This window comes from Diabrotica undecimpunctata, chromosome 4, assembly GCF_040954645.1.
Source record: "Diabrotica undecimpunctata isolate CICGRU chromosome 4, icDiaUnde3, whole genome shotgun sequence".
Classification (NCBI taxonomy): domain Eukaryota; kingdom Metazoa; phylum Arthropoda; class Insecta; order Coleoptera; family Chrysomelidae; genus Diabrotica; species Diabrotica undecimpunctata.
This window is the reverse complement of record NC_092806.1, coordinates 27,591,311-27,616,853: the sequence shown is the minus strand read 5'-3', so window position 1 is coordinate 27,616,853 and position 25,543 is coordinate 27,591,311. Positions and strand designations below refer to the sequence as shown.

The 25,543-nt window shown below is 31.6% G+C and overlaps 2 long non-coding RNA genes across 2 annotated transcripts in view; one reads left to right on the top strand and one right to left on the bottom strand.

Moving 5' to 3' along the window:
* LOC140439337 (uncharacterized) overlaps positions 1 to 25,543 on the top strand; it is a 432,790-nt gene that overhangs the window by 34,891 nt on the left and 372,356 nt on the right. The gene's annotated exons all lie outside the window — the stretch shown is intronic.
* LOC140438177 (uncharacterized) lies at positions 924 to 7,381 on the bottom strand. The gene is made up of 2 exons (XR_011950450.1): positions 7,074 to 7,381; positions 924 to 1,501 (listed from the first exon to the last, which is right to left on the bottom strand). It is a non-coding gene; the product is annotated as an uncharacterized lncRNA (long non-coding RNA).

The window sequence follows — 25,543 nt, the reverse complement described above, 5'->3', positions numbered from 1 at the left end:
AAAATTGATTAATACGAACTTATCAACCATATTAAGAAAACTTCGAGACCTTTATAGAGATATTAGCCATTGCTTTATCATTATCTAAAGACATGACAAACGTTTTGAGTTCAATAAATTGGTTCTTGTGTATATAATAGACAAGCTTCTACAGCTGACGCCGTTTGTCGAATCCCAATTCCCAGCGTTGTTTGTCGAAAAAATCTTTAGTTTTTAAATCTCTAGCAGTTTGGTTCTCTCCAGAACCATCTTGGTCTACCTTGTTTCCGTCTAGTGGGCGGAACCCATTTATCTATCTTTTTTAGCCATTTATTTTTAGGCATTCTCTGCCAGTTTAGTCTTTTGGCTTCAATTGTGTCTATTATGTCTAGATCAATATCCACGTCTCCCCGAATATCTTCGTTCCTCACCTTATCAAGTCTAGTGAGCCGACAGCATCGTCTTCAACAGTTCGTTTCCATGACTTTAATTTTTGATTTTTTTCTCTGAGTTATTTCCCAGATATACAAACCGAATAGTTTCTATTAATGTTTTATAAATTTTCTTTTATTTTCTTTTATTATTGTATTATTCTACAATAGTCCATACAACTGTCTAGTGGCTGATCTTTCTTGGTCAATCCTGGAATGTGTTTCTTCGTTACTCCTTGCTTTTAATGTTATTTGAACTTCCAATTATTTGAAGGTTTTAGTTAAATTTATAGTTCCCATTTCAATTTGTAGGCTTTCATATTGCAGCACTTTTATACCTAGAGCGCCTCGTTCAGATATAATCATTTGGTTCAATATGGTTCATTAACCTTACCGTAATATTGCGACACGTTGTAATATTGCTAATTTATTACGTTTATATATACAACATATAATTAGCCACGTAGCTTATACGATTTAAGTTTTTTTAACTTTAAATTAAAACGTAAACACTTTTTGTTAAAAGATTTATTGGAAATCCTGGTACAACTAAAGTTATATATTTATTGGATCAGTACAATCAGTAAAATAGGTGATACCACACTTTAATAGGGTGGTTGTGTATATGAGTGGTTTCATTAATAATGTTGAGGAAAAAAAATATGAGGAGGAGTAACAGGATTATTAGGAAATATAACTGAAGCATAATATTCGGTTGTTTATCCGATATATCCAATATATGGACTCTTAGTTCTTTGAGTAGTTTGAGTAGTAGTAGTAGAAAATAACAACGGTTGTTTTTGGCGTAACCTACGTTTTAGCAATAGGTGGACTACTTTATACAAATCAATATATTCATCAATCGGTTGTAATAAAGAAGCTGGATCTTCTATTTTGTTATTATAAGTAGGAGGTTCGACGGTTGTTGTATATATAGGGAAATGCTTTTGGAATGCACGTCTCCACCATAGATCAGATCTGATGGGTCTTAGATCTAAAGAGCGCTGCTTACCGTAACCATAATCGTATCCATCCTTACCTCCATATATGTATGGAGGTATATAATAACCATTGACCATGTTAAATAGTAACTGAAAATGCATTAATAATTTTAGTATAAAAGCTAAATTTGGTTTAAGATTAATAAATAACATCTAAACTTTATATTATAATAGTAGTTTAAACTCTGGTTAAAAATTTACTGATGGTTTAAAGGAGATTCTTTCTTCGGCTTGAAATCCATATCCATTTATTGTTTTGCATCTAAAGAACTTTGACGATATATTACATAGTCTTTGTTGGAATTACCTTATCTCAAATGAAAAATAGAAAACTTTGTTTCGGAAAACGTATTTGAATGAATCCATCTCTTCCCAGTGGTGCGTAATCTTCTTCTAACAATAAAAAAATTGCAGCCTAATTGCATTTAACGTTTTTCTATGTAAAGTCTTAATGAAACTTAAGTAATAATTTCATGGTTAGTTAAAAATAAAATAAAGCTGAATAGAATATTATTTACTGGTGCGTCAATACGATTTAAATATACTGGTGCGTTTTTGCGCCACTGGGAAGAAACGTATACCTGATGCAGGTTTACTGGAGGTCTGTAAACCCTTTCGTTTTCAGAAATAATAAACTTTATCTGGTTTTTAGTCCATTGTAAACTCAGTTTTAATCAACTTAAGTGGTTCTAAATTCTTTGAATTTTGTCACGAAATTTTACTACCCAATTACTCCGACTTTATTCAACGCTAGATAATTAGATCAATATTCCTTCAAAGTTGTGAATTTGCACTTCGACAAGTAGGTTCATTTAAAGTGTTGTGTCAACAAGTTTTAGTTAGTGACTTAGCTTTTAAAGGATTCCTAAGCCAGCAAGAATTGGGAGATGCTTTGGAATAAGCTGTCGACGAAATTTAAATTCAAAAATGCACGTATATGCAAACTGCATATTTCATAAAATGCAAATTACATAATTTTCAAGTTGAATAGTCGTATTCAGGTAATTTTTTTTTAACCCGATCTCACTGTGGTCATTAGATAACAATAGAGTATTTACAAGGGACTATTTATTGTTGATGAGACACTGTATTTGTAAATAATTCTACTATTGTCAGAAAATGGACAATCCCATACCATTTTAAGGAGGTTTTTATGATCTTATAATACGATTGTTGGTTTGGACATTAAATATTGGGTAGGTATAACTTGTCATATCGGGAAGGTTGCATAAATGAAATGTGCGCCTGTTCAACAGAATGTTAAAAACGCATTTCAAAATGTGGGTGCAAAATCTAAGTCGGATAAGGAACTTTTTCAAGAAGACTTGTGGAAAACTATGATGGCAGCTAACATACCACTAAGAAAACTTCAGCATTCCCAATTTAGAAATTTTTTACAAAGGTATTGCAATAAAACTATCCTTGATGAGTTGACCATCGGAAAGAAAAATGTTCATTCTGTCTATGAGACAGTTCTTCAGGAAATAAAATCTTCAATTGGCTAGAAAACCTTCTACATCGTTGTGGATAAAAGTACCGATGCTTTTGGCAGATATATCGCACATCTGATGATTGGAGCTCTTCAAGAAAATAATTCTACAAACGCATACTTAATAGCTCCCAAGCAGTTGGAGAAAACCAATAATGTGACGGTATCCAGATTCCTACAGTAGTCTCTATCGAGCTTCTTTCTTCCAAACCCAGTGCCAGAAGAACAGTTGTTGGTGCTTCTATCTGATGCCGCACCCTATACGGTAAAAGTAGGACAAAACCTTAAAGTATTTTACCCCAATAATTTTAAATGTTAAACAAGTATTAATCAAAGCTCCTCTAAGAGTGCAGATGTATAGGGAGAGACCAACTGCAGTTAGTTTACCACCAGAACCTGTAATTACCAGATGGGGAACGTGGATTAACGCGGCTATATTCTACGCCGAACATTTTGATCCCATTAAAGACTTAATTTTGGACATGGAGAACGACGCTGAGAGTGTAGTTCAAAGTAAGGACTTGTTACAAAGTGCAAGTGTAGCTAGAGATTTACTTTTTATTAAAGTTAATTTTGGCTTTATACCAGATTTGATCACATCGTTAGAGAGTGGACAATTGAGTTTGAGAGTGGAAAATTAAGTTAAGAGTCCATTAGTACCATTAAAACTTTTATGGCTAAATATGGCAACGTTCCGGGTAAAGTTGGAGATCAAATAAGGAGCAAAGCGGAAGTAAATTTAACAAAGAATGAAGGGTTTAAATTTTTTTAAATAGTCAAAAATGTCTACGAAAATAAGTCTTCTGACGAACATGTACCATAATACCATAGTTCATATTGTCCAATTACGTCAGTAGACGTTGAAAGAACCTTTTCTATGTCTAAATATATTTTTACTGATAGAAGACAACCATTTTTACCGGAAAACTACTAAGAAAAGTATCTTGTTGTATCCTTTCTATTGAAAACGATGGAAAGTCTATGCGAGAGGTACATAAGGGATAAAGTTCTGGTCCATAACCCACTTTACCCAAATCAGTATGCATATACTTCGAGAAGATCTACCGATTCTGCACTGTATCATGTAGTGGGAAGAACTGAATGATCGCTGGATAATAAAGAATCCACTCTGGGTATATTCATAGACATTAAGGGAGCGTTTGATAAAACCACATTCCCAACCATCACCCAACAGCTCAACGTCAGGAATGTTCCCCTGGAATAGAGCAATAAGCATAAATGTAGAAGACGTTTCTGTTAGAGGCATGGTTACGAGGGGGTGTTCACAGGGACGGGTGCTCTCACCACTCCTCTGGAACATAGTTCTAGATACCCTGGTTGACCAACTCAGCAGCAACGGTTTCTACACAATAGCCTATGCAGACGATATTGCTGTCCTGCAAAGCGGTAAGTTTGAGAACACACTATGTGAGAGATTACAAGTTGCTCTCTGACTAATAGAAACATGGTGCAAGGAACACTCACTATCTATAAATTCTAAGAAAACAAAGATGGTCCTCTTTACCAGAAAAAGAAGTATCACGGGCTTAATACCCCCAAGGATTCTAAACTACAGTCTAAATTTTTCTGACGAGGTGAAGTACCTTGGTATTACCCTTGACAGGAAGTTAACATGGAACTCACACTTAGATGGTAGGGCAAGGATGTAAACTTGCCAGGGTAATACTAAGTAACCTTGAAGAGTCAACATCAAAGAAGTACTTGGAAATTACCAGGAAAAACCTACGTTTAACAGTTGGTTTTTTAACTTGTCATTGTCATCTAAGCAAACACCTCCACACACTGGGGCTAGCAGACACACCTCTATGTAGGAATTGTGAACGAAAAGACGAAACTGTAGAGCATACTGTAGTCCTATGTGAATGTGAGTTATCGTTAATACGAGAGTACGCATTCGGCGAGTCCTGGCCCACACCTGCCCACATAAAAGAGATGTCTCCTGGTGACTTGTCCTAGAAGTGGGAGGATGTGGTTAAATACTTACTCGGTGCACATGAGTTAAGCCACTAAATACCGTGGTAAAAAACCTTTGGATGGTACAAAATTTAATATGTCTTACATGGCAACGTAAGACTCCCACTATGGGTTGATGCTGACCCTCGTACAGCTAAACAGATTTAACTGCAACGGTGACGATTTGACACGACCAAACACGACAGACGTTGGTTAATGCGGTGTTGCCTAATCGAATATTATTTTAGATGTATTGAACTGTAATATTAATACTCCATAATTACTGTAATGAGTTTATAATTATATTTATTATCAGAGCACTAATATCAAAGTTAAAATGTTTAAAGTAATTGATCAAATATGTTATTTGCTAAGTTATTAATCATAATAAAACCGAGCATATAATTTCATGATCTTGTGCACTCAGAGTCCGATGTTATCGAAGTTATCCGACAACGTAGCAAACGCAGTAGAATTTATGTTCAATGCTAAATATATGGATGTTTACGCTTCGGCCGCTTACATATAACTGAGTTTTAGCTCCTCCCTTTATCGATGAAGTGACCTTGAACATTGCAGCTATATCTGTTGAGTTATACAATGTCTGAATGGGTTCTAGACGGTAACTAATTAAAATGTCAGTTTTTGAACGGATGTATAAACAAAGCAGTCAATGTAATTTTTAGTATATTATGTCATAATGTGACACTAGCCAACATATACTTCACATATGTGTCCTTCTCTCTTAACTTGTTTATTAATGATATTTCTGAGGTAATAAAGGTTTGTCAATTTTTTCTATTTGCTTTTGATCCTAAATTATATTTCAATGTTTCAAATCTATCTAACTGTCTAAGGATCCAAGAAGACCTGACATTTCTATATAATTGGTCTCTTTCCAATGGTCTTCAGTGAAGTAAAAATAAGTGTTTTGTTATATCCTTTAGCAAATTTAAAAATAATGTGTTTGGCATCGCATTAATACAAGCTTTTCTTAAGAGTGTCTAAAACAAGAGATTTGGCGGTGTTATTGGACAGTTCCTTGTCGTTTATCCCTGACATCAACAATTTGTCAAATAAAGCTCTTAAGATCTTTTGGTACCCACATATACAATTTTATATCTTACTTTCGTCCGTAGCATCCTGTCTTATGCTACTATAGTACGGTCACTGTACTATTTTTATTATATTTACATCCTTTAAAAAATACAAAATAAATTTCTCTGAATTTGTGCTTATAGATTAAAGTTAAAGAACATGTCTTTGGTGGAACCAAGGTTTAGGCTAAATATCAGTTCCCTAGAAGACTACATAACTAAATGTTATCTAGTTTTTCTCTATAAACTACTTGACGATACCACTGTATGTTCTGATTTATCAAGTCTTATCAAATGTTGATGTAGTTCTAGAATTCTTAGAGACATGCCATTATTTTCTATAAAATTATATCACGCAAACTATGCCAAATTCTTTCCTATTAACATAATTCAGGTAATGGAAAATGACTTTAGTCAATCTTATGATCTGGTCGATACAAAGTCTATCAGATAAAGCCGCGTTTACACGATGACAATTGGCGAGACAACTGTTATTGGACAATTGTCATCACGTGGTTGCGGATTTTCGGAGGCCAGTCCAGTTGAACGAGAAGATGTTTATACGGGGCCAACTATTGCCATGGCAGTAGACAGCTAAAACATGGCCGACTGCTCGTCATCTGTTGTGTCCAGTGAGGGAACTGGCAAAAAATAAGACAGCACTAATGGCCTACACCGTTCACACAGCGCCAATTGTCGCGACAATTGAGATTTCGAGTGGTGGGTGGCTCACTGGGCGCAGCTCATTGTCCTCAGTCTACTCCTGGAGACAACTCAATTTTGGGCCAATTGTGAGGGCAGTTGGCAAGGCAATTGGCCTGAAGTGTTTAGACGAAGACAATAATTTCATGCCAGTCGGTTGTCTTCCGACAATTGTCTCGCCAATTGTCATCGTGTAAACGCGGCTTTAGCACCGTTTGACTTTGTATTTTATTTTAATCATTTGTTTAACAATAGTTAATAATTATTTATTCATTATTTAATATTTAGTTTTAGTATAGTTAGGATATTCTATTTTTGTTAATTTTTTGTAAAAATAAATAAATAAATAAATAATTTGATGGTTACAGATTAACAATAAAAAAGTTTAATCAAAACTTACCACAATTAACACGAAAATGTACCCCTTCATCTTTGGTGTGACTTTTTAGATGATAAGTCCACAAAGTCAAATGTTTGATGTAAGTCGTTCAGTTTTTGGTTCCCTTTTATAGTTACACCAACGTAGAAAACACGAGTTAATTTTAACAAATATATAAATTTCGCCCAAATGTGTGATTATACCTTTGTTATCTTCATTTATTAGGTGTTTTAATTAACTTAAGTATAATATTTAATTGAGGTTTTTGGGTATTAAATCAATCGGTAATAAATTCTCCCCACGTACATACTTTTAATTCTAATTTTGATGAACATGAGTTTACTATAATATTTCATAATCTATTCATAATAAACTTTGATGTCTAAACATAATTTTGCTATTTTTTATAATATATTTGTAATATAATTTCATAGATTCGAACTCACCTAGCAAAAATATTCAATATGAATTTCAAAGTAATTATTATTTTAATGAGAATGTGCCACAATTGAAGGTTAAAATAAGTTTATTGATGTTTCAATTTCCACTTCGTAAATCGTTCTCAAAATACAAACATTCTGAAGCACCAATTATGTTTTCATCTTTATTATCTGAATTTGTAGTTGATGAGGTGCTAGATGTAGCGTCAGTTTTATTATTCATTTGCTCTATAATTTCACTATCTAGCATAATTTTGTACCTGGGATCATCATCGTCGAAATCCATCCATTGTTGAACTTCTGCTTCATCACGTCCGTCGCTATTGAGTTTTTTTAGCATATCTATCATTTTAGACTTATCTTCTTGTTTTCTTTTGCATATTCACTTTTTTCCACTTTTCACTATTTTCTACTACAACACAACACTTTATTCCACGCTCCGATCATATAGGACGCGTCCTTCAAGCCAATTTTTCCATGATTTCTTATCAGGCTTTCTTCTCTCTTCTCTTCTTTTTCCAAAAGTAACTTACGTAACAATTCTTTTCTATAAAACCGTTTGAAAGTTTCCATAACGCCTTGATCCATTGTCAACATTAGGTGGAAGAAACATGACTTTTATAAAATCGTCTTTTGACGATTTTATAAAAGTCGACGAAAAGACGATTTGACGAAAAAAGATGTTACATGATGGATAAGTTGGGACGTTATCACGAAGCAATAATGTTTTCCCCCTTTTAGCATTTTTTAATTGATGGGCTTTAACGGAGGGTATAAAATTTCCTATAAACCATTTCTGAAAATTGTACTATTCATCCAAGCCTTTGCTTGCCTTTTGCGAAGTATAAACGATAGGCATCGCATTCATATTAACGTGTTTAAAATAAAATAACGTGGTTTCTTGCTTTTACCAATGACAAGCATGGGCACGTCTGGGCCTCATGGGCAATCGGTGTCTGCCAGTAGCATTAGCACAAGCTAAGGAGGCAGTGATACGATCCTTGCTTATTTTACGTGCAGGTGCTGCTAATTCACGCCGTGACGCAAGAGTTTTTCTTGACAAAGCTTTCCAATTGAGCCCAGTTTCGTCTGCATTGTAAACGTTTTCGAGTGAGAGAGAAAAAATAACATATTTTTCTTTGTTCGAGTCTCATCTTCGATATGGCCTTCCTTTTTGGGGTTCTAGTACGTAGTACAGCTGCCCAATCTGTTATTATTTTTAAATTACAAAAAAGAGCAATACAGTATCTTTTTGGCCTCAGTAGAATAACGCATTGCAGAAGCTACTTCAAAAATCACGGAATTTTCACTCTTCCCTCTGTATATATTTAAGAAACTGCTTATTTTGTAAACACCTACATGTGTTTCCAGCAAGACCTATACACAGTTCACAATTTGTTGATAGCTCACTACAAGTTTAACCCTAATTAGAAAACTGAAATACAGAGAGGATAGGTAATACGATATAATAGTAAAAACCAACTTAAAACTGACGGTTTAAGACGTTTTCGACTAACCCACCTTATATCTGAAGGAATACAATACCTTATAATCCTATTACGGGGGTATTTTGAATGGTTAGAAATGAACGACCCGTGTCGTAGAGTATATGATTGAAACATTTATTTGAACTAAATAAATATATTTTTTAAATTGTACTTATGTAAATTGTATTTTTTAATAAAACTTATTTATTTTATTCAAAAATAAAAAGTTTCTTGCCATTTGTAAAAGATACATTTATTTAATTAAGGAAAAAGGCGCCAAATGTCGCCTGGCAAAATTTCCAATGTGTTTTAAATGTTATCCATTATTTTCGAATCCGGAGAAAACTAATAAATATTTTTGAAAAATTTAAACGCAGAATTAAAGATTACATTATTACTCAGGGCAGAAAGTCCCTGAAAACTTCTACAATGTTTATTTTAATATGTTATGTAACAGGGGTGAAATAAATAAATAAAAGAGAAAATATAGTATAATTTTTAATTGAAAATATTGCATGCAAAAGAAACTTTTTATTTATTCTAAAAAATATTTCATTCTGCCTTTAAATTTTTCAAAAATGCTTTTTAGTTTTCTCAGGATTTGAAAAAAAAAATGGATACATTTAAAACACATTGAAGATTTTGACAGGCGACATTTTGCGCCTTTCCCCTTTAATACCTTACGATTACAACTACTATTACTTACCTTATATAATTACGATTAGAAAACTATTGAAATTCAAAATAAATAGTATACTCGTATAACAATTCACGTACAGCTTGTATTTTATATGACGTATTTTTTCTAGCCACATAACTTTTCATTTGTGCCCAAATGAGTTCAATCGGATTTATTTCGCAGTGGTAGGGTGGAAGTCTAAAGACTGTGGCCTTTCCGCCATTTTGTCAACTACGTATTTCTTGAACTTAGATTTGTGTTGCCGGGCAATTAAGTTCTGCTTTTACCATTCCATCTTTGTAAGGCAGATACTTATTCCGCAGCCAGTCAAGAATATCCTGTTTCTTCCACGTATTCGTTAGAAGTCTTTCTACTAGTCGTGAATGATAAGGTGCATTATCTAATACTATAATTGAATTTGGTGGTATGTGTTTAATCATTTGCTCAAAATACTCTTCGAAAAGATCCTGATAGTCTTTTGTGCTTTTGGAATGAAATTCCAACAAATCATGCTTAACAAATCCTTTTTCACTGCCAATGTGAGAAATTATTAATCTACTGCCTTTACCAGAAGGTGGGGAGATACCAGTAGACCAACCTTCCATAAAGGCTTGCCTGGAGCTTAATATATTTTTATCTGACCAATTTTTTTTAGAGTATGGCCTGAGTTTACCCACGTTTCATCCTGGTAGAAGATGGGCCTTTCTTCAGCCCGGAATTTTCGTATGAATCTTAGATAATTTCTTCTCCAACATCATCTTCTCCTCCCGGTCAATCAAAAGTGATTTTCGGTCTGATTTCTCCCACCGGAAATTTAATTCTTTTAAAACTTGCCACAATTTAGTTCGTCCGATATGAAGCAAATCCGGGTCGTCTCTAACTTCTTGTAAAATTTTGTTTATGTTTGGTATTTCTTTTTTGAAAAAAAAATCCATGAATTTTCCTTCGAATACCATTTTTGGCAAATTCATCAATTTCAACAGGCTTTTTCCCTCTCTTTAAGTTTTCGTTTGTGTTTGGGTTAGCTATACCGTGTTTTTTTCTTTCTGATAGGAACCTATATAAAGTTGACTCTCCTACGCCAGTCATGTTGGCACAACTTTCGACTATGTTGCGAACAGTGTTTGTGGGATTCTGAGAAACCAGAGCATCGTGAAAATTCAGGACAATAGTCTTCTCTCTTGGTGAATAGACAGACTTACTGACTGTACGTAACAGTACCGGTGTAAAACTTGATGATGAAGCCATCACAAACAATCCAACAAAACGAGCACGAGCGAAAGGTACGTATATGTTCGTAGGTATATGGAATAAAAAATCACTCACGCACTGCATATAATTCGCAAAAGAAAAGTTCTCTTTGAAATGAGAACTCATTTCAACATTGAACTGCATTCTTGAAAAGCAAGTCACTGCATTTTCACAATAAGAATTAATTCAAATGCTGGTACTTTTATAATTGATTCTATGACTACAACTAATTTGAATGTGAATATTTATACTCAAATTATAGTACACATCTTTCTGTTTATGGTAAGTCAATTGAAAAGTTTCAGTTTTCTTCAACATCTCAATATTCTTTTTTTGTCGCTTCAAGTCTGATTAATAAATTTATTTAAAATCTGACTTAGGTGTGAAACAATAGGTTGTCAAGTTTACTCACACTCTTGCCTCTTGGTTCTGTTCGAGTATTCTTTAATCCATTTTTATTGTGTAAAGTCAATATTTAAGACCAAAGAGGCTTTTATGTGATTTGGAATAAATCAAAATATCCGTACACAATTTACTGAATTAATATTCTTTTTCTTGTTTTACAAATCTCCAATATGCTCATCAGTAATGAAAGCATCTTCTACAGTTTTGATCATCATCGTTTAAATACTTTGATGCAACATTTTACGACGATGTTATTTTAGAAAATTTTAAAATTATATTTAAACGCCTTATCATTTACATTAAAAAACTCTTGAAAATGTTCGTAAGGATATTAGCTATTTCTCATTTTTTACATCGAATAAGATATTACTTGAAATATATAACGAGTACACCATATCACTGGTGCTTGCGTTTATCGGTTACAAGAGGAAAATTTATTCTTTAGAGTTTGAAATAGTACTGGCTGCACAAAAACAAAGCCGAACAAATTACAAGTACATGTCGCTAATCAGAAATATTATGAGGACGCAATAGCAAATGTACAACTACATGAAAACACAGAAAAATTCACGTACGGTCGAGGAGTAACACAAGAAGACATTATATTTTATCAACATTAGAAGCTCAAGTTAGCGGGTACACGTAAACTCATCACCAATTACCATAAATACCCTCGTACATAGTACAAACTCATCACCGCCATAAAAGTAGGGTTTTCAAAATAGACCGGAAGAGATCGGTAAACTGATCACTGGCGTACCTGCACCCCGGATCAGGTATAGATCATAAAATCCTTGCAAACGGCAAGTTTCTGGTAATTTCACAGAATAATCCAAATCCAGATGTCTTAAATGTAACTGCAATTTATTGGTTTTTATTTTATCATTCCACAAAATTCTATTAATAGCTACCTAAAATCATGCGAAAAGAAAAATTTCTCTTCATTTGCCCTTGTTTCTTCAACATGGATAGTGAACTGCTAATTGATTACGTTCTAAGCGAACGCGGATAAAAAATGATGGTTATGAATAATTTCAAATTTTAATTGCGAAAGACTCTAAAAAAATCGAATTGCCTTTTGTGGACTTGTGCGACGAAAGGGTGTAAGGCTAAATGTCATACAACTGGTGAGTAGAAATTTTATACCGTTTTTTAGTTGTTTCGCACTGGTTTTCGCAAATCATCCTGATCAAACAGAAAAAAATCAGCGTAATTAAGTTCTTTAAGTTAACTGTAGAAGATGTTTCTTGTAGGTAAGGCATAATATTACTTTGTTGCTGTAAATTACTTTTTCTGATATTTATTACATTTTGAGATTTCTGATTAAATTGTTAAAATCACATTGTTATATATATATATATATATATATATATATATATATATATATATATATATATATATATATATATATATATATATATATATATTATTGTGATATTTATAGTCTTGGTGCGCCAAGCAATAATTAGCTAATTAATTTTTTTGATTAATTAAAATTATTTAAATGATATGATTATGACTCTATCACAATTTTTAATTCTTTTATCTTAGGGTTAAATTCGTGCTTCAATATCTAGGCTATTACATGTGAAAGGTAAGGTCCAGAGAATACCGGAATAATAAAAAACACATATGATCTAACACTATATATTGAAATAAAAATAATGAAATAATTCACACTCAAAGGTTTTCTATAAACAAATCTCATATAAGGATTCTCAAAATTTTGTTCTCCGTACGTGAACAATCAAAATTAATGGTACAAACAATATTAATTGAAATCTCAAAATCCCAAACTATTCTAACTCTCCTAATCAAAATATTTATATCCTTTCTCAATTACGTGTAAAAATTTTGTTATCAATAAAAGAAAAAAAAACTGCAGAAACAAAAATATCTCTCTCTGATGATGAGTGGTCCAAATCCTTGTTCCTTGTAGACTATATTATCTCCTCTCAACCGCTCCCTATGTAAACAGCAATCTTACACAGATTGTTGCAAGTATATCGTCCTTAATGATCTCCTTCAAAAGCACAAATCATTCAAATTATGATAGCCTTTCTCCTCTCGATAAACTGAATCTCTCGTTGGCCCGATTGAAAAATGACTCTTGGAATATCTTCTCTTTACGATAAACTGAATCTCTCGTTGGCCTGAACAGGGACTCTTGGAATATAAGTAGAGAAATATGACTTACAATATTTTGCTGCTTCAGCTTCTGTCAGATACACTAACTCCACAAAAACTCACTAACATTCCACTACTGCTTGCTACATTTCAGGAACCGCCAGAGAACAATCACTGTTCCTCTTACAGATTTGGAAAACCAACTGATTATATCTTTTCTCTCTCCTCAATCTCGCTAAACTTTTTCCTACATACTTATCCCACCTTTTTCAATCTCCGCCAATCAAAACTCGTCACAATTCCCCCATTTTTTCATTTCGATAACAAACAAATTTTTACCTATAATTATAAATTTCCTAAAACTTATTTACAAATAATATTTTTCTATAAATCTTAAAAACTAACAAAAACCTCTTTCTATAATCCCTTCTATTGTCTTTAATCACTGCATTAATGTATTTCAATTGTCTTTGGGATTTCACTTAAAATTATGCGAAATTTATAACTTTCCTTCTCCGAAATGTTTGTTGGATATTATCCTACTTATCTGCATTATTTTAATGTTTTTTTTGAACTTTGAAATATTTTAAACAAACCAATATTTTTCTCGATTTTACATATCATAAAAATATATATATATATATATATATATATATATATATATATATATATATATATATATATATATATATATATATATATATATATATATATATATATATATATAATGAACCAGAAGTATTTGCTGACAACGTAAGGAAGTAAACGTTAAATAGTGGGTTTGCAGCAATAAAAATGAAATGTGTACTCTTTTAAATTTTTATTCCAAGCTTTCGGACATTGGTTATGTCCTTCATCAGGGAGCTACAAATGTGATTAAGAAATTGTTGGTGTTGGTATAATTAATTAAAAATTGTTTCTACTTACAAACCTAACGAGGTTGTATCAACAAAGATCTATTATAATATTGATAAAATTTTTCATGGTCTCTCATCTATTTTAATATATAAAAACTATTTTTATGTTTGAAATTTTAAAAAAATTATTACTGTAAATACAAAAACACTTAATTATTCTAAATAAATACGTGACATTATTTTGACAAAATTCTTTTAAATGTCAATTGATAAATTGTTGTTTGTGTTATTATTACATTTATCTAGTAGTAACAAATAGGAGAACATTTCATTTAGATGGCCAATATCCGTTTTATGATTCATTGTATTATTATTTTGGCAAATGTAGGCCATTTCAAGAAAAAGTCTTTTGGTGATGTTACTTTCCTGTTCTACTACTTTGATGTTATTATAATCTATCTGATGCCCATTTTTAAATACATGTTCACCCAATGCAGTTTTTTCAGGATGCAGTCTATTATCTGACTTGTGGGATGTAATGCGATCTTTAAGGCATCTTGATGTTTGACCATAGTATACTTGTTCACATGATCCGCACGGTATACAGTAAACAACATCTGTTAAAGACAAGAGTGCGGATTGGTCTTTAAGTTTAGAAAAAACTTTGTTAACTGTTAGTACCGTTTTATGTGCAATTTTGATATTATTAATTGATGAAAAAATTCTACTTAGTTTCTGTCCAATGTCTTTAATGTATGGAAGAGATACATATCTAATTGTAGTTTGTTGTGGTAAAGGATCTACAGGTCCAATTCTATCTTGTGATACAGACAGATTTTCTTCGTTTCTTAAATGACTAGTTAAATTTTGTGGAGTGTTAAATAAAATTTTCTTTAGTAGTATACTTGGGTATGAGTTTTCAATGAATAGGTTATAAAGGATTTTTAGATTTTTTGTATGGAAAGCGGTATCGCTGATTTTAAGGACACGATTTTTCATTTCTTTAACTAAATTCAGTTTCATCGAATATTTATGGTATGACCAATAATTTAAATATCTGCCTGAACTGAGAGGTTTTCTATACCAATCAACCAGTAAATGGGTACCTTTTCGTATTAATTTGGTATCTAAAAAAGGTACTGAACCTGTAGTATCTTCACATTCTAATGTGAATTGAATGTAGGGGTTGTAACTATTGAAATACCAAAGTATATCATTTATCCCTGTGCTTGGTAATGCTAATATTATGTCATCAACATATTTTTTTATAAAATGTAATTTATAAGGTAGGACAAGGATGATGGTGTCTAGTATGTGGTCCATTACATAACAGGAAATTATTGGTGATATTGGGTTCCCCATAGGTGTACCAAAAGTTTGTTTGTAAAATTTTTTGTTAAATGAAAAATAATTGTTTTCGAACAGAAAAGTTAACAGTTTGAAAAATGTGTCCTTATCAATGTTACAATGTTGAGCAATAATCTCCCATTTATTACTAATGACAAGTGTACATATATCTAGATAAACATTGCTAAATAAGGATACTACATCTAGGCTTGCAATCACGTAGCCTTCTGGCAATTGTATGTTATTAAATAATTGATTAACTTGAAATGAGTCTTTAATATAGTATTCATTATCACAATTATATGCATTCGTTAAAATATCTGTTAAGTAGTTAGCAATGTTTTCTGTAGGTGTGCCAATAGAGGCTAAAATGGGTCTAACAGATAATGGGGTTTTATGTACCTTTGGTAGACAATAAAACTTTCCAGATATACCTTTATAGTTAGATAATTTCTTTTTTGTAGCCTCATCTATTTTTTGATTGTCAAACAACGATTTTACTACTTTATTACATTTTTGTTTAATTGATGAAGTTGGATCATTATTTAATGTGGTATATGATGTATCATTTTCTATTATATCAACAGAAAGATCTAAATACTTTTGTTTTTCCAAAATAACAGTGATGTTTCCTTTATCTGATCTTGTGACTATCAAATTGGGATTTTGTTTTAAGAATTTTTTAGTTTTTATTAATAAAAGATTAAATATTGAGTTATTAAATTTGGAATTGTTAACTGAATTCGTTAAAATATTTACTGATCTTGCTGTAAGGATAGTTTTAGTGTCTTTATCAGATACATTTACAAGAATATTATCAATGTCATAAAAATAGTTTTTATATATTAAAATAGATGAGAGACCATGAAAAATTTTATCAATATTATAATAGATCTTTGTTGATACAACCTCGTTAAGTTTGTAAGTAGAAACAATTTTTAATTAATTATACCAACACCAACAATTTCTTAATCACATTTGTAGCTCCCTGATGAAGGACATAACCAATGTCCGAAAGCTTGGAATAAAAATTTAAAAGAGTACACATTTCATTTTTATTGCTGCAAACCCACTATTTAACGTTTACTTCCTTACGTTGTCAGCAAATACTTCTGGTTCATTGTCAACTACAGGTATGTGTTTTTACCAAGAGATTCGATCTACTTTTGGAACTTTAGCTGTTGATAAAATGAAATCATGGTCACGAAATCACATCAAACTCGCCAAAGAATATAACCACAGATGTTTTCTTTTAAAATGTAGAAAAACAGGATTGTTACCACCACATATCCAACAAGTTATAAAGCCAATTCAAAACCTCTTATATGGACAAGACATCCATAATACACATGAAAAACAATTCAGGTTAGGAAATAAACTTTTAAATTCAGAAATTTGTAATAATCACAAATTAATAAAAAAGTTAGAGTCATTAAACAGTTCATTAAAATTGGAAATTTCAAACTTAACAAATAGTGACATTTTTGATCATTTTTATAGTTCTCAACTTAGAACCTATAACAGAACTTTTCATGAGACGAAAGAAAAAAATCTTAAAAAATTTAATAAATTATTAAATAAAGAACTAGATTCTAAACTTAAAACTAATCCTAGATGGATTAAAAATCTTTCTGATGTTAATATACCAGATGATATTATGAAATTTCTGTCTCTAGGTCCTAAGTTTAGTATTCAACCACAAATTGGTAAAGATATCTCTATAAAAAGAATTTTAGCAGACATTGATAATATTCTTGTAAATGTATCTGATAAAGACACTAAAACTATCCTTACAGCAAGATCAGTAAATATTTTAACGAATTCAGTTAACAATTCCAAATTTAATAACTCAATATTTAATCTTTTATTAATAAAAACTAAAAAATTCTTAAAACAAAATCCCAATTTGATAGTCACAAGATCAGATAAAGGAAACATCACTGTTATTTTGGAAAAACAAAAGTATTTAGATTTTTCTGTTGATATAATAGAAAATGATACATCATATACCACATTAAATAATGATCCAACTTCATCAATTAAACAAAAATGTAATAAAGTAGTAAAATCGTTGTTTGACAATCAAAAAATAGATGAGGCTACAAAAAAGAAATTATCTAACTATAAAGGTATATCTGGAAAGTTTTATTGTCTACCAAAGGTACATAAAACCCCATTATCTGTTAGACCCATTTTAGCCTCTATTGGCACACCTACAGAAAACATTGCTAACTACTTAACAGATATTTTAACGAATGCATATAATTGTGATAATGAATACTATATTAAAGACTCATTTCAAGTTAATCAATTATTTAATAACATACAATTGCCAGAAGGCTACGTGATTGCAAGCCTAGATGTAGTATCCTTATTTAGCAATGTTTATCTAGATATATGTACACTTGTCATTAGTAATAAATGGGAGATTATTGCTCAACATTGTAACATTGATAAGGACACATTTTTCAAACTGTTAACTTTTCTGTTCGAAAACAATTATTTTTCATTTAACAAAAAATTTTACAAACAAACTTTTGGTACACCTATGGGGAACCCTATATCACCAATAATTTCCTGTTATGTAATGGACCACATACTAGACACCATCATCCTTGTCCTACCTTATAAATTACATTTTATAAAAAAATATGTTGATGACATAATATTAGCATTACCAAGCACAGGGATAAATGATATACTTTGGTATTTCAATAGTTACAACCCCTACATTCAATTCACATTAGAATGTGAAGATACTACAGGTTCAGTACCTTTTTTAGATACCAAATTAATACGAAAAGGTACCCATTTACTGGTTGATTGGTATAGAAAACCTCTCAGTTCAGGCAGATATTTAAATTATTGGTCATACCATAAATATTCGATGAAACTGAATTTAGTTAAAGAAATGAAAAATCGTGTCCTTAAAATCAGCGATACCGCTTTCCATACAAAAAATCTAAAAATCCTTTATAACCTATTCATTGAAAACTCATACCCAAGTATACTACTAAAGAAAATTTTATTTAACACTCCACAAAATTTAACTAGTCATTTAAGAAACGAAGAAAATCTGTCTGTATCACAAGATAGAATTGGACCTGTAGATCCTTTACCACAACAAACTACAATTAGATATGTATCTCTTCCATACATTAAAGACATTGGACAGAAACTAAGTAGAATTTTTTCATCAATTAATAATATCAAAATTGCACATAAAACGGTACTAACAGTTAACAAAGTTTTTTCTAAACTTAAAGACCAATCCGCACTCTTGTCTTTAACAGATGTTGTTTACTGTATACCGTGCGGATCATGTGAACAAGTATACTATGGTCAAACATCAAGATGCCTTAAAGATCGCATTACATCCCACAAGTCAGATAATAGACTGCATCCTGAAAAAACTGCATTGGGTGAACATGTATTTAAAAATGGGCATCAGATAGATTATAATAACATCAAAGTAGTAGAACAGGAAAGTAACATCACCAAAAGACTTTTTCTTGAAATGGCCTACATTTGCCAAAATAATAATACAATGAATCATAAAACGGATATTGGCCATCTAAATGAAATGTTCTCCTATTTGTTACTACTAGATAAATGTAATAATAACACAAACAACAATTTATCAATTGACATTTAAAAGAATTTTGTCAAAATAATGTCACGTATTTATTTAGAATAATTAAGTGTTTTTGTATTTACAGTAATAATTTTTTTAAAATTTCAAACATAAAAATAGTTTTTATATATTAAAATAGATGAGAGACCATGAAAAATTTTATCAATATTATAATAGATCTTTGTTGATACAACCTCGTTAGGTTTGTAAGTAGAAACAATTTTTAATTAATTATACCAACACCAACAATTTCTTAATCACATTTGTAGCTCCCTGATGAAGGACATAACCAATGTCCGAAAGCTTGGAATAAAAATTTAAAAGAGTACACATTTCATTTTTATTGCTGCAAACCCACTATTTAACGTTTACTTATTTATATATATATATATATATATATATATATATATATATATATTTAAGTCGGCACCATATGTGAAACCTTTTTATTTTTAGTTTTATGAATTTGAAATAATTATGTTACATAAAAAGTTTTGAATGATCTAAAACCTAGAATACAATAATCAGATATTAAATTTTTTTTAGTTGTATACGCGGTTTGTCAAAAAAAAAATGAATTGTGGATATTCTCAAGTCTTAATAAAATTCATGTTGTTTAACGAACCGCCTAAATGGCTGAAGAATACTAATATCTGATTCTGATGATTGAAGTTCTAGATCATTCAGAACTAGAGATAAATTTTTTTTTTATAAAACTAAAAATAAAAAAAATTTCCATATGGTACCGACTTAATTGGACTCCATATATATATATATATATATATATATATATATATATATATATATATATATATATATATATATACTGAAAAAGCGATAAAAACGCTTGTAGTCAACGCTGATCAGTTAGACTACAAAACACGACTATTTGGGTGTGCAGCCGAAGATAGGACAAAGAAGTACTCTTTTTAGTCTACCAAACTTTCCCAAATCTTTATTTGCATCATCAGGGTTCTACAATAAACAAAATTAGTACAAATTACAGAATAAAAATTATTTTGTATCTTACACTAATTGAGGTTAGTTGTCATGATGTTTATAAAATGAATTGGAACAACTCATCTGACTCCTACAAATAATGGCGAAAACTAACCAAAAAATGTAAAAAAATTGCTTTTAACAGCACTGTAGTTGTGGGATCTTTGTACAAGTTATTTAAAGATAAAGTACAGAAAACTGTACTTAAGCATTTTGATGCATTCTGTCACAATAAATGCATTGCTAATTACTTTAAATTTAAAAATTTTCGCCAATGATGCCATAAAATGTAAAGCTTTGCACGTGTCAAAAATTAAATTTTACTTCGACTTCTATGCACTAATAGCACACTCAAGTTTTCAGCTTTTCCTATTTTTTAGATATTTTATATTTACTAACTGTCCAAAATCGTCTATTATTTTTAAGATAGTCAAATAACGCCAAAACGGTAAGGTTTAGACCGAATGTATGCTTAACAAATTATCTCGAGAATTTAATAAGAAATATAAAAATACAATGAAAATCAAATAACGAAGTTGGGGACTACCTCCGATATAAACAAAAATAGCACATTTTGACAAATATTTTCATTTTAAAGTTCACTATCGAAATCCTATGCAACTAAATTTTTAGATCTCAAAACCATTTAGATTGGCAGATACGCCTAATAGGCCACACCGTCAGACATATTAATATCTCAGTTAGATTTTAAAGCAACTTGCTTAAAATAATTTCTCAATTTATTAAATTATCACATAAACATAAGTATAACAGGTAAGAGGCAATCTTTCGCATTAGAAACCAGGCAAAAATCCCGGTGATGAGTTTACCTATCTGCGGTGATGAGTTTACCAATCTCCAAAGGATGCCGGTGATCAGTTTACTATATCTCCGAGGGTCTAATAATTTTATGGGGGGCTATATAGTGATGAGTTCGTACACGTCCAAGTTAGCATAAGGATACTCAATGGTAAGATATGACATTAATATAGATAAAGAAAGATTAAATCAGATAAGTAAGTAAGACATTGTATTAATAACAGACAATGAAGAACTTGAAAGACAACAATTTCTATGATACATTTGCATTTGCTTAAATATCTGTCCTTAAATCTTGTGTGTGGGGTTGCTAGACCTCTATCGAGCACCTCTCTAGGTGTGGATATGGGAACGCCTCCCAGATGTGGCTGGTACCGAGAAAATGAAATACCCGAGGTGGGCCTTAACTACAACTCTAATAAATTTCCCAAGAACAACTACAATGAATGCAAAAATAGCAACGGCCCCTAGTTAAATATTTTAAATACGAACTTTAAGATTGCAACATAGAACTTTGGAAGTCTCTTCGAAACGGGAAAACTCGCAAACGCATGCTATTGGGTTTGAGTAAAGTTAGATGGCCAGGTTCAGGTAAAACTGCTATATGATTTTCGAATAAACTCAAAATTCGACTACGTTTATTATATTGCTATGTCTGGTCGACTCTTCTCTATGCAGTTGAAACGTAGACCTTTAAAATATCAACGGTAAATAAATTGGAGGCCTTTAAAATGCGGATCTACCGGAGAAACCTTAAGAATTTATGGAAATCGCATACGTCAAACGGAGAATAGGCAAGGAACGAGAACTTTTCAACACAGTAAAAGTTAGGAAGACATCATACCCAGGCGACATATCTAGAAATAATAAGTATCAATATTCTTAATTAATAGAGGAATAAAATATCGAGGGAAAGAGATAACTAGAAAGAAAAATACTATCGTGACTAAGAAACATCCGACAATGGACAGGACTAAGAAGAGCTGAAGACACAGAATAATTTGCAATTGTAGTAGCCAACCTCCATTGAGGAGAGAGCACGAATCGCTATCCAAAAGAGTAGAGCAAACTAAGCCATATTTTAAGAATTTCAATTCCCATGTTTCTTAAGCAAAAGCATTATAACCAGTTGGCGCAAAGATCCGCTAAACAACTCAACGTTACAGTTACACAATGAGCTATGGAACATACAACGTTGAGTGTGAACCTTTGAGACCACATAACACCTCAACAAATGAAGCAAATATTAGACAATCAAGATGTCATTGAAAGAAGCATGATGCTTTTATAAGAATACTTAATGAAAAATAGCAGAACCAGAGTAACTAAGAATCATAATAAGCTTCCTTACTGCACATGCGTCCATTAAGGGACACCTGCATACATTGATGCTATTTTATGAAGACTTATGCTGGAGATTTTTAAACAGAAGACCTAAGTCAACCGTATCTTGTATGACTTAGAGTAATTAGGTCGCAGACGACAAAACGTTTTCGGAAACTATCCAATCTCTAAAATTGTATAAGCTGCCACAGTGTTTAGAAAGCCTGGAATGGGTCTTCTTCTTCTTCTTAAAGTGCCTATCCGTTCCGGACGTTGGCGATCATCACGGCTATCTTCACTTTGCTTATTGCAGCGCGGAACAGTTCAGTGGTAGTCGTGTTATACCACTTTCGCAAATTTTGAAGCCAGGAAATGCGTCTTCTTCCCGGTCCTCTCTTACCATTTACTTTCCCTTGGAGAATCAGCTGGAGAAGGCCGTAACGTTCTTGATTTCTCATTACATGACCTAGATATTCCAACTTTTTAGTTTTGACGGTCATGAGAATTTCACATTCTTTCCCCATTCTACGCAGGACCTCCACATTAGTAACTCTGTCAACCCAGGATATACGTAAGATGCGCCTATAACACCACATTTCGAAAGCTTCGAGCCGATTCATAGATGCAACAGTCAGTGTCCATGCTTCCATTCCGTAGAGCAGAACTGTGAATATGTAGCAGTTCAATAGACGGCATTTTGTTTTTAATGATATGTCTCGACTGTTGAAAATAGTTCTCATTCTAACGAATGCTGCTTTTGCTTTTATTATTCGCTGTTTAATTTCAGTTGAGTGGTCCCATTGGCTATTTAAATTGGTGCCTAGATATGTATATTGCTCGACTCTTTCGATATTCTGTTGGTTGATTGTAAGTTGAGCGTTTAGTATTGGTTTTTTACTAATTGTCATAAATTTGGTTTTCTTTATGTTAAGAGCTAGTCCGTATCTGTTGCTGACTTCTGTTATGCGATTTGTTAATATCTGTAAGTCATTCAGATTATCGGCAAAAACTATAGTGTCATCTGCATATCTAATGTTATTCAACCATTCACCGTTTATTAGTATTCCTTTCGCACAACCGTCTAAAGCTTCCTTAAATACCCATTCAGAATAAATATTGAACAACAATGGAGACAAAATACAGCCCTGTCGTACTCCACGTTCTATTGCAATTTTATCAGTTAACTGGTCTTCTATTTTGATTTTGGCCGTTTGATTGTAGTAAATGTTTCTGATAATTCTGGATTAATTCTAATTTCCTGGAATGGGTATGTTAAGTAAATGGAAGATGCACAGTAAGTTCACTGACAACAGTACGATTGGTTTATAGGCTTCCATAAAAAAAGTTAAAACCTACCGTAATATCAACATGGCGTTGTAATGCATCTAATTCATCCTTTAATTAGCCACATTGTTCAAGAAGTTTAATTTTTTTTATTTACATTAAAACAAAAACACTTTTAGTTATGAGATTTATTACAAACCCTGGTATATTTAAAGCCATATATTAATTGGATCAGTGCAAGAAGCATTGATCTATTTGATATATGGTACCATAGTGGGTGGTAACACACTAATTGATAAGTACCATAACTACATGGAAATCTATGTTTTATTAAAGATATCATTGCAAGAATATTGTTGAGGTATGAAAACTATGAGGAGTAATAGGGTTAAAAGGAAGTACAACAACTGTAGGCAAATATTCGGACCAATCTCTCTCTCTATAACGGGGTTGTACTTTAAGGGGATGTGGAGTGACATGATTAGAAGAGAATTTCAATGGTCGTTTTTCGTATGGCCTTCGGTTAAGCACTAAGTGGGCAACTTCATGTAAATCAAGATATTCATCAATTGGTGGCGGTAAAGAGGCTGGGTCCTCTATTTTCTTATTATAACCAGACGGTCTAACAGTGGTTAGATCTAGAGGATAGGACTTATGGACTCTATCTCTCCACCATTTAGGAAAATAAACACCATTGACCATGTTAAACAGCAACTGAAAATGCATTAATAATTTTAGTATCCATGCTAAAGTTGGTTTAAGAATAATAAATAATATTTATATTATAATGAAGGTTTAAACTACGGTTTAAAATGTATTAATGGTGTAAAAAAATTCTTTTCTCTGTTTCGGGAAATGTATTTGAGTAAAAAATATGAGCTAAAAGATAGTTCTGGATGATTTCATTAATAAATTGCAAATTGCATAAGTAAACATTACGAACTAATAAGATTAAGTTGCTGCATGTGATATTTATTATTGTATTGTATGTATATTGTATTATTGTAAATAAATAAATGATTTGCTGGTTAGATTAACAATAAAAAAACTTAATTAAAACTTACCACAATTAACAGGAAAATGTACACCTTCATCTTCGGCGTGACTTTTAGATGATTAGTTCACAAAGTTAAATGTTTGATTTAAGTCGTTCAGTTTTTGGTTCTCATTTATAGCTACACCAATTTTAACAAAAATATAAATTCCGCCCAAATATGTGATTATACCTTTGTTATATTTATTTATTAGGTGTTCTAATTAAATTAAGTATAAGATTTATTTTAGGTTTTTGGGTATTAAATCAATCAGTAATAAATTTACCACCCCACGTAAATACTTTTAATTTTGATGAACATTTCTACATGAGTTTACAATATTTTATAATCTATTCATAATAAACTTTGATGTCTAAACATAATTTTGCTATTTTTTATAATATATTTGTAATATAATTTCATAGATTCGAACTCACCTAGCAAAAATATTCAATATGAGTTTCAAAGTAATTATTATTTTAATGGGAATAAGCCACAGTTGAAGGTTAAAATAAGTTTATTGATGTTTCAATTTCCACTTCGGAAATCGTTCTCTAAATAGAAACGGTAATAAATTAAATTAAATTATTAATATAAAAAAATGCTATATAATTAGTTACAAAGATAAAGACCAAAAATAACAAAGAAGAAACACTTACTATGTCCTATTAGTTTACAAAGTTACAAAGTTGGAGATACTACAAAACTTACAATTGTTAATTGGCGACAATTTCTAGCAGACATAAATTATTACAAATAAAGAACTAACTTTTTAAGTTATTCTAGAGGTTCTTCTTCTTCTTCT